General features: G+C 37.6%; 1 protein-coding gene across 1 annotated transcript in view; it reads left to right on the forward strand.

Moving 5' to 3' along the window:
* The window catches only part of GLS (glutaminase), an 80,116-nt gene that overhangs the window by 55,787 nt on the left and 7,807 nt on the right, over positions 1–16,522 (forward strand). The gene's annotated exons all lie outside the window — the stretch shown is intronic.

Consider the following 16,522-nt stretch of genomic DNA (forward strand, 5'->3'; position numbering starts at 1 on the left):
CACATGAATTTTTTTTTTTAAGCTCACTTTAAAACCATCTCATTAAGCTTCTTGTTGACTGTAAATCTTCAGCAGAAAGGAGAAAAGAGAAAGGACTGGTTCAGACTGAAGTAATAATGTGCCACCCTCCTGATAGAAAACTGCAATTAGCTGTCTTCATGAAGTATTTGCTGGCTGCTGGACCAAATGCACAAAAACAAACAGGTTTTACAGGACTTGGGGCCAAATCCAGTGACCGTGTTGTAATTTATTTTGCCCTAGACAACTTCCTTTGTAGAGATGCAAGGAAAAGGGAGGAAGGCAGTACTACTAGAGAAGTTAAAAAGTGTTTTACAAATAACGTGCAAAATAGGTGCAAAAGTTTATTCATTTGTTCATTTGCCTTTATGCAGCAATTTGGAGCACCTACTACAAGACAGGAACTACTCTATGTTCTGGGCAAGATCACATGAGACATGATCTCATAGACCATAAATACCAGGAGTCAATACAGAAAATAACAGCCTAGATAAGTAACTACATAAGATAATTTCAAATAGTGTTATATCTACAAAAAATGAACTTATGTCACTGTTCTATCTTAATAATTTTGAAATCTCAAACTTTGTTAAGCAGGCACCCCCAAAAAAGGCTAACTTAGGTACTTCAGTCTGTATCATTACATAGTTAATTGTTGAACCAAGAAAAAGCCTTCTTTAGCTGGATTCTTGGAGTTAATGGCCACCTGGGCCACTTGACAGAATATTGTTTATCTTTTTGGAATGTTAAAATTACAAATATTTTTAAGTATAGGAAACAATAAAGAACTTCTTTCAGAACTGATACTGGTGATAATAGCCCGTTTGCAAAGTTTCTGCCTGATTCTGAGTAGGCTCTTCAATGCTCTAGAAGTCGGTTTGGGGGCTCTTCACCCATTTTCCCCACCCTCCACTCCCACCTCTTACAGCCACCAATCTGTCCTCTGTATCTATGAGCTTGTTTTTCTCTTTTTAGATTCCAAATATGAGAGAGATCATATAGTATTTGTCTTTCTCTGTGTGCCTTACTTCATGTAGTACAATGCCCTTGAAGTCCATCCATGTTGTCTTAAATGGCAAGATTTGTTCTTTTTTATGGCTCAGTAATATTCCTGTGTGTGTGTCTCACAACTTTTTATCTGCTCATCCATTGATGGACACTTTGTTTCTGTATGTTGACTATTATAAATCATGCTGCAGTGAAAATGGAAGTGCATATATCTTTTCAAGTTAGTGTTTTCATTTTCTTCAATAAATGCCCAGAAATGGAATTGCTGGATCATATGTTAGTTCTATTTTTAATTTTTTGAGTAACCTCCGTACTGTTTTCCATAGTGGCTGCACCAATTTACATTCCCACCAACAGTGTACAAGGGTTCCCTTTTCTCTGCATCCTCGCCAACACCTGTTGTTTCTAGTCTTTTTGATAATAACCATTCTAACAGGTGTGATATCTCACTGTGGTTTTGATTTGCATTTCCCCGATAATGATGTAGAGCATATTTTCATGTACCTGTTGGCCGTCTGAATGTCTTTGGAAAAATATCTATTTAGATCTCATTCTTTAATTGGACTATTTTTTGTGTTGCTGAGTTGTATGAATTCTTTACATATTTTGGATATTAGCCCCTTATCAGACATATGATTTGCAAATATTTTCTCCCATTAAGTAGGTTGCCTTTTCATTTTGTTGATGGTTTCCTTTGCTGTGTAGAAGCTTTTTAGTTTGATATAGTCCTGCTTGTTTATTTTTGCTTTTGCTTTTGGTGTCAGATTCAAAAATATCATCACAAGACCTGTGTCAAGGAGCTTACTGCTTATGTTTTTTCTAGGAGTTTTATGATTTTAGGTCTTAGGTTCAAGTTTTTAAATCCATTTTTAGTTAATTTTTGTGTATGGTGTATGATAGTGGTCCAGTGTCATTCTTTTGCATGTGGCTGTCCAGTTTCCCCAACACTGTTTATTGAAGAGACTATCCTTTCTCCTTGTATATTTTTGGTTCCTTTGTTGTAAATTAATTGGCCATATATGTTTGGGTTTATATCTGGGTTCTATTCTGGTCCATTGATCTCTGTATCTGTTTTTATGCCAATACCATCTGTTTTAATTACTGTAGCTTTCTATTATGATTTGACATCAGGGGGTGTGATGCCTCCAGCTTTGTTTTTCTTTCTCAAGATTGCTGTGGTTATTTGGGGTCTTTTGTGGTTCTGTACAAATTTTAGATTTTTTTTTTCTATTTCTGTGAAAAATACCATTGTAATTTTTATAGGGATTGCATTGAATCTGTATATTAATTTGGGCAGTATGGACATTTTAACAGTATTCCAGTTCATGAACGCAGAATATTTTTTTGTTTATTTGTGTTGTCTGCAGTTTCTTTCATTAATGCCTTGTAGTTTTCAATGCAGGTCTTTCACCTCCTTGGTTAAAGTTGTTCCTAGGTGTTTTATTCTTTTTGATGCAATTGCAAATGAGATTGTTTTCTTAATTTCTCTTTTTTGATAGTTTGTTATTAGTGTATAGAAATGCAACAGACTTTTGTGTATTGATTTTGTATCCTACAACTTCACTGAATTTGGTTATTCTAACAGTTTTTTGATGGAGCCTTTAAATTTCTATATATAATATCATATCATCTGCAAATAGTGACAGTTTTACTTTTTCCTTTCCAATTTGGATTTCTTTTATTTCTTTTTCTTGTCTTGATTGCTTTATCTAGGACTTCCAATACTATGTTGAATAAAAATGGTGAGTGGGCATCCTTATATTGTTCCTGATCTTAGAAGAAAAGCTTTCAGCTTTTCACTGTTGAGTGTGGTGTTAGCTGTGGACTTGTCATATATGGTCTTTATTATGTTGAGGTACATTCCCTCTATGCCCACTTTGTTGAGAGTTTTTATCCTAAATGGATGTTGAATTTTGTCAAATGCTTTTTCTGCATCTATTGAGATGATCTTATGATTTTTATCCTTCATTTTGTTAATTTGGTGGAACACATTTACTGATTTGTGGATGTTGAACCATCCTTGCATCCCTGCAATAAATCCTACTTGATCATGGTGTATGATCCTTTTAATGAATTGCTGAATTTGCTTTGCTAATATTTTGTTGAGGACTTTTGCATCTATGTTCATCAGGAATACTGATGTGTAATTTTCTTTTTTTGTGATATCTGTCTGGTTTTGGTATCAGGGTGATGGTGGCCTTGTAAAATGAGTTTGGAAGAGTTCCCTCCTCTTCCAGATTCAGAAGATGCATTTTTCAGTCCTTTTGTTTGTCTCCTCTAAATGTCTATTAGCTAAACTCAATTTATTAAAACCTTTATAAATCCTTACTTTTCACAGAACTCAAAGTTAGGGGTTTTCATTAATCCTATTTATGTATAAAAGTTCTGTGATCTGGAACTTTATTACCAAAAATGAATGTATCTTTGTTCACATCTGCACTTTTTATTTTTAATTAATTAATTTATTTTTATTTTTGGCTGTGTTGGGTCTTTGTTGCTGCACATAGGCTTTCTCTAGTTGCGGCAAGCAGGGGCTACTCTTCTTTCCGGTGCGTCGGCTTCTCATTGTTGTGGCTTCTCTTGTTGCAGAGCATGGGCTCTAGGCACGCAGGCTTCAGTAGTTGTGGCGTGCAGCCTCAGTAGTTGTGGCTTGCGGGCTCTAGAGTGCAGGCTCAGTAGTTGTGGCACACGGGCTTAGTTGCCCTGCAGCATGTGGGATCTTCCCAGGCCAGGGTTCGAACCCGTGTTCCCTGCATTGGCAGGCGGATTCTTAACCACTGCACCACCAGGGAAGCCCCTGCACTTGTTTTTAGTATAAATCTTTTTTGGAAACCAACAAAACTAGAATGATTCAGTGATGAAAAGTGAAATAATGAAATATTCTATCCTCATTTAGAGACATTTACAGTTGTCCTATACATTTGATTTTTAGTTTAATGACTGTTAAATATAAGCAAAAATCACAAAAATATGCCATGTATACTAGACTATGAGGAAACAATTCTGCTATTAAAGTGTATTTAAAAAATAACTTCTGCCTTTCCCAATGCCTGTATTCTGGTGGTGAGTGGTAAATGTACATATTTTCCATCTGTTCTCCTTTCTTCCAGAATTGCTTTTATAATAATGTAGTACGGTACAAAAGTGGTCAGGTAGTCCATTTTTTCTGTGAAGTTGCTTTCCCACTTATGTAGCTGTAAGAAAGTGGCTAAGACTCTTCTGGTCTCTAGGTTTCCTCTTCAATATTGTTAGTCCCTGTTTTACTTAGTTACCAAACAATTTTTCATCTCTTCTATATACCAAGAATTTTGTTTTCCTCTTGTGTGTGTTTTCTCCTCTTCTTTTCTGTTGCTATGTGTAGGTCCCCCACCAATGTCCAAAATTAGATCCTTTTATATAAATTAATACATATAACCTTTAAAATTATTTTTCTTTCTTTCTATTAAGAACCAGTTATCCCTCAGTATTTATTAGTTTTTGTTTAAACAGCACGTAACAGAATTAATTCAAGATATTTCGCTAATTTAATTTGGCAGAGGGTCAGATTTTATATAAACTAACCTTAGCATTATCTTGTTCATTATTCATTCATGAATTAGTTCTTCATTCAACTAGTGTTTATTTATTTATTGCCTATTATGTGCTAGAAACTGCAGAGTGCTTAATGTTTGCAGTGGTTAATGAGACAAGTATGATCCAGCTCCTGGTGTTTGCAATCTAGAGGGGGTTGCAGATATTGAATAAATCATTACTAAAATAATTAAAAGGTGATAAGTAATATGTTCATACTGATACATGTAGATCTATCTAGTTCATTTTAACTGCTATAAAGGAGGTGAAATGATATATACCATATGACACTTTTTATATACCCATAACAGACTTTTTGAGACCAATACACAACGTAGTTAAAGTGTAAGAACATGCACTCCAGTCTTCAGTAAAGCTTACCTCTGGGAGGAAAGGGAGTGGATGCAGGGGAAATAGTTAGCTGTATCTTTAATATTTTATATCTTTAAAAAATACTAATCAAATATGATGGTAATAAATGAAAGGAAAAGTACAGAGGAGAGTGCTAAGAGAGGGTATAACACGAAGACCTCATTTTACCTGGATGAAGAGGTATGGTTTTCCATGAAAGGTGATAGTTAAATTTAGAATGAGAGGAAGGGCAGAGTAGGATTAATAGAATAGTCTGGTTTTAAAGGCTCCAGGACAGGAAGGAGTTTATTACATTTCAGAAGGTGAAAGAAAGCAAATGTGAGGCAAGGTGAACAGAGATTGGCCCTGGATGAGTCTTAGAGATAAGATCACATTATGTAAGGGTAGGCCTTCTCATATTTTAATGTGCATCTGAATTGTTAGTGTCCTAATTTTAAAATGGAGATTCCTAAAGCCCAACCCCAAAGATTGATTTTAAAATCTGCATTTTTAATAAGCATCCCAGGTGTTTCTGCTCCAGGTACTTCTCTGAACACAGTTTGGCAAACATTTATGTAGGGTTTTATATGCCATATTAAGAGTTCTGGACTATTCAAAGTGCAGTTGGAAACTTGAAGACTTTTACGAAGAGGAATGACATGATTTGGTCTTTAAACACTGCTCTGTGAGAACAGATTAGAGGGAGACAAAAGTTGAAGTTCTGGGCCCGAAATGAGATGTGGTAGTGGCTTAGAATAAGGTATTAGAGGTGGAAAAAGTGGATAGATATATGTTTAAGAGATGAAATTGTCAGCACTTGTTGATAGTATTTGGTGGGTGAAAAAGAATGAGATACCAAGTTGACTACCATGTTTTTAGTAGGAACAAAAGGGCAGTTTCCTCCTGCAAACTTTGGAAGTACAGAAACAAATTAATTTTGGTTGTAACAATTAGGGATCTGTTTGACTATAGATATCAGGAGGTTGATCAACAGTGGTTTAGACAAATGGGGTTATTTTTCTAATATAACAAGTCTGGGGGTAGATAATCCAGGACTAGTGCCATCAGTAAGGTATGCTTTCTGCTCTGACCAACCTTAGTGTGTGGATGTTAGACTTCATGCCTGCCACCTTATAGTTGCCAGATAGGTGTTTCACTTTTGGCCTCACTTGTATGGTCAAAGTAGAAGAAAGAGTGACACCTAAATCAGGTAAAAGAAGTTTCCCAGACACCCATCTGACACTCACTGGCCAGACTAGATGTAAGGGAATCTAGGGAACTATTTTTTAATTGGGCTTATTGCTACCCCTAATAAATAGAAATTCTGTTAGTCCATACTAACAGGGTAGGAAATGGATAATGGGTAGGCAATTAGCAGTGTGTGAAAGCTAACGTCTTTTTGGCATGTCTGTATTTGTGAGATATCCAAGTAGTGATGTTGAGTAAGTGTCAGATACAGGCCTAGAATTTAGGAGGTTGGTCCAAGCTGGAGATAGAATTGTGTGAGTGGTCAGAATGGAAGAGTAGATTCAGAGCTGTGGGGAGGTATGTGAGATTGCTCCAGGAGACAGTGTGAAATGAGAAGGAACCCTAAGGAACTTCCATTTTGAAAGTAAGATAGAGTGGTAGGGCTCCATTTGGGAAAAGAGGCCAGAGAAGAGAAAATCCAGCATAGTGTAGTATCAGAAGTCAAAGAAAGAGAGTATTTTAAGAATTTTTGAGCAGTCATCTGTACCAAAGCAGATAAGTGTTAAGTAAGATGAGGAGTGTCCATTTACATGATGTCCTTCCTAATTTTCTTTCTTTTGGTGTTACGATGTCTTTTTATTTAATAAATGATAATAGTAGACGGTAGGATTGTTTTTATTGTTTGCACTCAGAAAATACAATATTGGTAGCCCATATTGGTAACTTCCTCCCCACCTTCTAAGAATATTTTATTGGCTTTGAGATTTAAAGGTCAGAGAACTATTGGGAGTAGAGCAGGTTTGGCAGCTGATAGAAAAGTAAAGAAGGAAAGCTTGAAGTAGGTACAAAAGAGAAGAAAAGGCCAATAAAGTGAGATCCCTGGAAAGAGATGGAGCTCTCAGCACAGTGGAAGATTAGGTTTGGTGGAAGGAAGAGCATCTCCTCCAATAAAGTAGGTCATTTAGAGGCAAGCAGGCAGGTAGGTAGATTTGCAGATATGGTAGGAGGAGGTTGAGACAGTTTCTGTCCACTGGTTTCCATTTTCCTGAAGAATATGAAAGAAGGCTTTCTGCTAAGAATGAGTTGTGGGGTTGGAGTGAGGCTGTGAGGTTTCAGAGCATAGAGAAGATAGGAAATGTTTGTTCTTGGAGAGTGGGAGAGAGAGCTGAGGGAAACATGGTGACATTGTTAGAATACTATTGAGGTTGGTAACCACAGATTTATAGTCCTGGCAATCTGTTCTGTTGTACCTCCCACTCCCACCCCACCCTGTATCCTATGGATGTATCCCAAATTTGGGTTTAGGAACTGCAGAAGATCAGGCAAGGGGTTTTAGAGTATTTACCAGAAATTGATTTTAACAGTAGGCTTTCGAATGTACTTTAGACCCTTGCTACATAGAAGGCATGCTTTTAGGGTCTTTTAGACTTAGAAGGTCTTTTTTCCTTTTAGAAGCTGGTTCTACTTAAAGAATTTTCAACTAATATAGATTACACTAACAAGTGAATTTTGGGTATAATTTTGTCATGTCCATCCTCCTTGCTTCACAGAATAAAGTATTACTGATAAGAATTATAAATGTTTAAATATAGATAGGTGTAAGCAGTCTCATGATAAGGCCTAATTATGTATATATAAAATGTTATGTTGCTTTATTTTATTTTTATTTTTTTAAAATGTTTTTCTGTTGTTTAATTCTTCCATTGTTGTGTTTTATTATTTTATTTTATTTTATTGGCTGTGCCGCACAGCATGTGGGATCCTAGTTCCCTAACCAGGGATCGAACCCATGCCCCCTGCAGTGGAAGCGCACATTCTTAACCACTGGACCGCCAGGGGATTCCCTGTTGCTTTATTTTTGAGGGTCTTAAAAACATCCTATTCTCCAGCAACTTCTTGTATTATATGCGTGAGGAATATGTTCGCATAACTTGAATAGTAATCAAATAAGAACGTCTGTGAAGGCGTTTTGAAAAGTACATAGCACTAGAGAAACATATCGTTAATGTACCTGTTCTCTGTGTGTTGTCCATAAAGCACACATGTTGGAGTTTTCACAATAGAACTGTGAAATGAACATTAAAGAATGTAGAGACTTAAGTATGGCTCTCTGGAGACCGAAGAAAATGAGGGATTTTTTTTTTCCTAAAAGCAATTAGTAAGGATGTATTGTGGTTGGAATAACTGTAGAGTAGTCATGTACATGTGCCTTGCTTTGTTGTGGTAGCAGTATTCAGGGCATGCAAAGGAGAGTCAGGTCCTTTAAATTGAAATAATTCTGTCTCTATTGCTGCCAAAACTTTGTTTTGTTTCTCATCAGAAAGAGAACCCTATCTCTTTCAGGGAACTTGTTTGTATTTCCTTATTTTTAATTTATACCACATAGTATAGCATCTTGTAATTCCAGTGGCCCTGATCCTGATTTTTTTTAAAGTAGTATGTACAAGCATTTGGTGACCAATTGTTTTTCCTGTCTTCTTACTCTTTGCTTTTAGTTTCTTTGACTCTTTGGAGTTTTGTGTACTTGTCTTTTTCGTTAATAATAATTGTAAATAAGCATGACACTTTATCGTGCCAGAAGTGTGGCACCTTGTTTTCTATCTGAACACTAATGAATGTTAACTAATCGTCATAGAGTTTTATAAATATTTATTTGCATAAGAGAGGAAGAGAACCAGGAAGATAGTGAATATAAATAAAACTTTGATAGTTGTCAGTGCAGTACAAATACTCTTAGGTCTGCCACATGGAAAAGGCACTTTTGTTCTTCAAAGGAATAGCTGCCTTTGCCCTGCTCATTTCTATTTTTCTCCTGTTTGCTGCTTGCTTCTTAATTAGAGTGCTGTTTGTCAGCCCACACAAAGATATGTTGTTAGCTACTTTTATACTTGGATATAAAAGGAGGGTTGCTTATGAGCCCATTGGTATCTTTAGACCATTCATTGGCATTTACCAGAATAATATGAGCCACTGAGATAAGAAGTTTATTTGCTGCCAGTGCTGTAGCAGTCATACTTGCTCTATTCACATTAACCCAAAACTCGTATTTCATTTTCAGAGACTTAAAGAATGAAGATACTTTCTTTTTTTCCTTTTTGGTATTGATATGCTGAATTGAATGATTTGTTTTGTTCCCTTATTTTCTCTTCAATTAAAAAAAGCACCTCAATAGAAAATTAGTATCTCTGATTTCCCTATAAATTGTTTCTTAGATGCTATTTTCTGATTTTCTATCACAACATATTTTAGTCTTGGTACCATATTGGTGAGGAAATCTCATCTCAGGTTTTGTTAGGAATCTCTTGGCCCAGTGGATAATGAGTAGAGGTTGAAAGAACACAGACCCTGGCGTCAGACAGACTGCGCCTGAGCCCTCGTTCTGCCACTTACCAGCACTATTACCTTGCTCAAGTTCCTTTGAATAATAACAGGGACAACAACACTTAAAGCACTTAGTTCAGTCCAGGGAGAGTAGGTGCTATATATTAGCTATTTTGTTGTAAAAAATGTATAATCCTAATTATTTTGTCTTCATGGGTTGTTAGATTTCTTTGATATAATTGTGACTTCTTAGTTTAAGAGTAAGTAAATTTATTACAAATTAATCTACTCATTGAGAAATTTTGAAAATGGTATGCTTAAGAGAGTTTATCACTTAGCTGACGGAGAGCAAAATGCAGTGTTTGGAGCTGCCATTTTGAGGTTGTATTTTGTAAGTGAAATTTCTATACTTTCTTTTTAGAGTAAAATTTACTGTTTGATTTATTCTTCTCTACTAAAATTATAGTATGAGAACCTCCTGCATTTGTGTAGAAATTTGGAAATGTGGTCATGAAATTGCTGAACTGTTATTCCTATAAAGGATTTTCTCTAATCCTCTGATCATGTCAGTTGGATTAGTTCTGTCTATATATAGCAAGAGTCATCCCTCGGTATCCTTGGAGATTGGTTGCAGGATTCCTCCTTATCCCACCACAGATATTAAAATCCGAGGATGCTTACAGTCAGCCCTCTGTATTCACATATGCGGAACCCACGGATATGGAAGGCCAACTATATATTAATAATTGTGTCTGAATAAGTCATTGGAAAGCTTAGGAACATGTGGCCTCATACTCAGACTGTCTAATCATAACTTTGTTTTACACATCCATACAAATGTTAAACTCAGTAGTAAGGGAAAGAGAGAATATCTTTGATCACATACACGTTGTACAGGTTTATATTTCTAACCTTGTTGGCAAGTGATTAATTTACATTTGCTGGAAATTTAAAGTTTTTCTTTAGCTACAACTATACAGGCTTGTATTTTTTAACCTGACCTTAAGAAAAATATTTATGAAAGAAGGCTGAAAATTTATTTTCATTAAAAGACTATAAAAGGCCAAGTTGGAGGTAAGCATTTAAAACAGAATTGGATCTGGAGTGATGATGGTTTATTTAACAGATGGTGAAGAGTATCCGTTCCACAGCAACAGATACTGTAGTGAGCTAGAAATGAGAGAGCAGCTTACGTCAAACTGGACATAGTAGGAACAGAAGGATGGATTTTCAGTTACCTGCTTTTTTTCATTAAAGCCTTTCCAAAAGGACTAATTAGTCTTTGTATGAAGACAGAAACTAATGATGAAAAACAAGGGAAACCACAGTTTTGCAGTTGGTAATAGAATTGGAAATAAAATACTTGAAGTGTCAAGCCAATGTATCCATCTTCCCTCCCTCCCTCATCTCTCTCCTCCTCTACCTTCTCCACTCCTGTCCTCCCATATTTCCTTCCTTCCTTCCAGTATTTTGTCAAAGGATCTTTATGGATTAAAGTTAAATTGCTATTTAGTCTTTTAGTTTATTTCTATCCTTTGGATACAGTCTGAGATCTATTAAGAATTGGAAATGTATCCCAGCTACATTACTAATTCATATGCTATATGACCTTGAGCCAAGGCCTTTAACCTTAGTGGTAGTAATAAATAAAATTATATTTTACAGCAAGCCTGTCAAAGATGTTTAAAAACAGTTATAATTTTTTATGTTGAATTTTTCAAGGTCATTCACTATAAATTACTATAAATACAAAGTAATATGCTTATGTAATTCTAAAAATTGCTACTTGTACAGAATTAGGGTATTTGGGAGGAAGATACAAAAGATACACAATTCAACTTTTAAACAGGCTCAAAATAAATAGAATGATAGGATTGGAGAGAGGAATGTCATGTTTTAGACTTGTAAAATTGGTAGAATCTATAACTGCTTCTAGCTTTTTTGGGAAAAAAAAGTATGATTTTGATATGCCAAGCATGCCAGTGTTAAATGAACTCATATGAACTGTTACATTTTTGTTCCACTGTTGTCATAACTTTGTACAGATAAACTAAGATAAGGTTGTCTGGTTCTGGCAGGTTCTGATAAAGATATTTGATAAGGAAAATCTAGTAGTACTGGAAAATCTGCAAATAAAAGGAGAACTTGGGGCTTCCCTGGTGGCGCAGTGGTTGAGAATCTGCCTGCCAATGCAGGGGACATGGGTTCGAGCCCTGGTTCTGGGAGGATCCCACATGCCACGGAGCAGCTGGGCCCGTGAGCCATAACTACTGAGCCTGCGCGTCTGGAGCCTGTGCTCCGCAGCAAGAGAGGCCGCGATAGTGAGAGGCCCGCGCACCGCGATGAAGAGTGGCCCCCGCTTGCCACAACTAGAGAAAGCCCTCGTACAGAAACAAAGACCCAACACAGCCAAAAATAAATAAATAAATTTTTTTTAAAAAAGGAGAACTTAACATTTAATTTACAAATTTTTAGTGGCTACCTGCCCAAGTGAAGTTTCTTTTTGCTAGGCAGAGACATACATTAAACATCAGAGTCCTTGATTTACATGGGCTACTGTTCTGCTGTATAAGCTCTGTTTCTTTGTACTGAGGAATGATTCATCAAAACACAGGCTCCACGCCTCTGGCAGTTACTGTTAGTTAACTCACTGTTTTCTGGACCCTGGCCTTCTTGACAGGTATTTCAAAATTAGTATAACTCAAGTATCCATTGGGAAATTAGGAGAATGAGGCTTGATCAGTGGCTAGCACACCTACATCCTTTGCAACAGTTGGCTTGGAGTTGGATGAGTCATCTTATAGGTTGTCCTCTCCTTCAGTTTGGTTTGTCATAGCAGTCATTCCAGAGGGTGTGTCAGTTTGAGGAGTATTTATGGAATTCTTTTAACAGGCCACGAAGTGGACTGTCCCTAAGTGAAATAACACTCCATCTGCTGTCTCAAAACTGTTAAACTGTTCCATTGTCTTTCTTGGCATTCTACTCATAGCTCATTTCTTGATTTATGCAAACCTTAAAAATATAGGTGGCTATTTGCTAGAGTAAAGAGGCATTCGTAGTTTTAGTTTTAAATGGTGCTTTGTGCGTGTGCTGCCTCCTAGTGTTTTTCTGTCTTGGAGTGAATGACACATTTTATATTTCTCTGTGAGCTGAAACATGCTTGTGAATAAAGTGTTTGTTAGTAGTATACCCTCAAGAAATTGATTATACCCTAAAATCAGCCTTTCTTGGGTCTCATTAATAAGGAATTTTCTTTTAGAGCTTTGGAAATATTGAATAATTAAGTGACTAAGTGGTATATACGATATATAATAAAATATCTTCAAACTTGCTTGGTCCAAATACAGAATTTTAAAAAGGGATGTAGTTCATGCATACAGTAACTGAAATAAGTCAAGGATTTATTGCTTAGAAGGATAATATACTTTAAAGAGTAAGAACTATGGGTAGTTAATATATCAATGATTTGCACATAAGAATTCTGGATTTCTCTTGAGTAGTGGGGGAGATAAGAAACACAAGTAAATATACCATATGTGATAGTGCCATAGTGAGGCAAATGTAGTAGAGATGACTTCTGATTTAAGAGATTGGTGTAGGGCTCACAGAGAAAGGATTAAGAATAACATTGCAGTGAGAAATGGGTGGAGAAAAGGTACTTTCAGGAAATAAATAGTATGTACTATGGTTTAGTAGGAGCAGAAGGTATCTGATTGATGACTCCTTGGCACATGCTGTCACAGAGCACTATGTGGGTAACTGACAGCAAGCTACATGGATAGTGAATGCTGGATGGGATGCTTGGGGGAAGGGGCTTTGAAGCTAGCCCTTGCGGGAAGGGAAGGATTTGATTAGGGATCTAGATGTTCCAAAGAAAGGAGCATAGGCACTAAGATAAAAACAAGACCAGGGTAGTGAGAGAGACCAGTTTTACTCTGTTGAAGTTGAGGTTTACACTGAAGAATCTTGAATGCAAGGCTAATGAATTTAAATTTTATCAGGAATGATTTGGGGATTTTTTTTTTTTTTTTTTTTTTTTGGATACTCCCTTGCTGAGAAACCTTTAGTGGTCACAGCACCGTTTTGAGAAGGTGATTAGACGTATGTGGGAAGGTTTTGGAGGGTGGAAGAAGGACTAGAAGCAAAGGCCCCAGTTAGGAGGCTTGAATAGATGTGGTAATGACATTTGAAGAAGTGAACGTCAAGGGAGGTAGAAGAATTAATAATGATTACAATTTAATCCCCAAATGCCGGTAGCAATTTGAATATTTGATGCTTCTGGAGAGAATATTGATTTAGTCAGTTAACACTTGTTAATTGAAATATAATTGACATATACCATTGTGTAAGTTTAACTTGTACAGCGTGTTGATTTGAGTCAACCTATATTTAATGAGTACTTATGTGTGGTAGGCACTGTGGTTATAGTGGGGAGGAGAAAAGACAAGGTCTCTGCCTACTTGGACCTTATGTTTAGTGGGGGAGACAAGAAACGTGTGTGTGTGTGTGTGTGTGTGTGTGAGTGTATATGTGTCAGATAATGATAAGTCCTCTGAAGAGAAAAGCAAGATAAGGGATAAGGAGTGATGAAAAAGAGGGCAATGTTTTAGAGTCAGTGAGGTAACATTTGAGTAGAGACCTGAATGAAGTGAGGAGTGGAGCCTCCTCACTACCTGGGGAAAGAGCATCCCAGGCAGCAGCACAGCAAGTGTAGGCCCTGAGTGCCCCGAGGACCAGCAAGAAGACACACCTGCCTGGAGAGAGCCGCCAGGGGCAGAGCGGTAGGGAATGAGATGCACAATGTAACCAGGGAACAGAGCATTTAGTGTCCTGAAAGCCATGGTAAGGAGTTTGGATTTTATTCTAGGTTTCACAGAAAGTCACTGGGAGTGCCACAGTCTATGTTTTCAAAAGATCCCTGTGGCAACAGAGTTGAACAAGTGGAACAGTTAGGAGGCAGTCCGCCAGGGGAGATAAGGTGGTGACTCAGAGCCTAGGGTGATAGTAATGGAGGTAGTAAGTGGTGGGATTCCAAGTGTATTTTGGAGGTGGGGCAAATGTGTTTGAGCTCGATGTGGGTTGTATGAAATAGAATGCAGGAATACTCCCAGAGTCTATATGGTCGGTTTGCGTGAATTAGAAAAAGCTAGTTCTGCCTCTTGGTGTAAGCAGACCCTCTCAGCACGTTTCTGTGAAGAGGGCTCCCTTCCTCCCATAGACATACCTGGGTGCTGGGCACCAGAGGTAGGTGAGAGGAGCACGGGCTGAGTACCCCTACTTGGCCCGGCATCCTGGTGGGGGGCTCAGTCTGTGCCATCAAATGCAGCAGCCCTGGATCATGACTCAGTCTTTGACCTCAGCAACTGGATAAATTGTAGTGTCATCCCAAAATGAGGGACTGTGCAAGAGGAGCTACCTTGGGGTGAGGGAAGGTGGTGGAAATCAAATTCTAATTTGAGCAGTGTCAAGTAGGCAGATGGATATGGACTTTTGGAGGCCAGGCCATTGGGGCTACAGAGAGGTTTGCTCTCTGTAGTTTGAGTTTGAAATGACAGCATGACAAGCAGGTGGAGCTGTAGAATTAGGGTTTAGGAATAGAGATTTAGATTAAAGATGTGTATTGGGAAGTCATTCTGCCCAAAGGGATATATGAAACCTTTGAGGGAAATTACATTGAAAAACAAGAAGTACGGAGACTGCCTTTGGGGTATTATCAGGCAGTGGAAAGTGGGAAATGACTCTGCAAAGCAGTCAACAGGAGGAAGACCCTGGTAATCAGCATTATGGAAAACGAGTGAGGGCGGGGCATGTTGGAGAGGTAGAAAGGATCAGGGCTAAGGAAGGCTGCTGAAGCTTTTGAGGGTACTACTGAGAGGTAGTAGTGGGTATGAAGGTAATTTGCAGGGAATTAAAAATATAAACTACTTTCAGAAAATATGCACTGAAAGGGGGTAACAATGGGGTTATATATTGGTTTTTCAAAATAGGATGGTTGTTGTCTGTATTAAGGCAGAGATGAGGGAACCAGTAAAGGAGGAAAGGAAGAGAGAATAGGTATTCGAAGCCGGTATTTTGCATAAGAGAGGAAGGAGAGATGGAAACAATTTATCATCTTAGTAAAGTTGTGGTTAGGGGTCATATGTTTTGGGGGTCACCACTGGTATTAAAGGTCTGAATAAAGTATAAAAGGGAACCAATAAGAGAAAAAAATGTCAAGCAGTGATGAGAGACCAGTTGGAAATATGAAGAATAATTTGTAATAGCCCATCGTGTTTTTCTGTGGACCCAAGAGCACAAGGGAATTGAGAATTCCAAACTGATCCAATTTTTAAACGTTAAGGGCACCTGAAACCGTGGTTCATAACCCAGAAGAGTGCATATCAAAATCACCTGGAGACTTTTTTCAAAATATTGTATCCCCTAAAATGTGTCAAATTGAGGTGTGGGAATAGGACGACTAGAAATGGGAGGAGAGATGCTTACATATACTTTTAAAACATTCTGGGTGATTCTGTTAAACTCCCACCCACATTGAGAAAACTGTTCTTGACTTGGGGGTTAGTAGGAGACCGACAGAGTGCAGGCTGGGCAGGAGTAGTAAAGGGTATCCCGAAGGGAAGCTAATGGACTGAAAGATGAAGAGTAAGGTTTTTTGGAGTGATCTCAAAAATAACAGTAAGTAGCAGTAAAATTTGGGGGGTGTGCTCAGCTGGTTACGTTCCCGTACTGCAGAACTTTTCATGTGCATACGAAAGGCTCTGTATCTCCAAGAAGGGGATTTAATATTTTAAGAAAATAGCTGACCACGGAACCCTTTTTTTCATGGCGCCTTTGTGAACTAGTTTCTGCAGAACACATTTTGAAAATGCTGAATTAGGGACGTCCAGCAATGGTTAGTTCCAGTTCGATTTAAAAGTTCGCAGGTTGTGGGAAAGGGAAGCTGTAGTGGAAAGGTAGAATGTCCAGGTTAAGATCTAGATCTTCCAGGGCTGTGCCTTTGTTTGTGGATAGCTGGGTTACTTTCCATCCCTCCAGGTAAACTGTTTTCTACCATTGAGTCCAATAT

The sequence above is a fragment of the Balaenoptera ricei genome, chromosome 7 (assembly GCF_028023285.1).
Source record: "Balaenoptera ricei isolate mBalRic1 chromosome 7, mBalRic1.hap2, whole genome shotgun sequence".
Taxonomy (NCBI): Eukaryota; Metazoa; Chordata; class Mammalia; order Artiodactyla; family Balaenopteridae; genus Balaenoptera; species Balaenoptera ricei.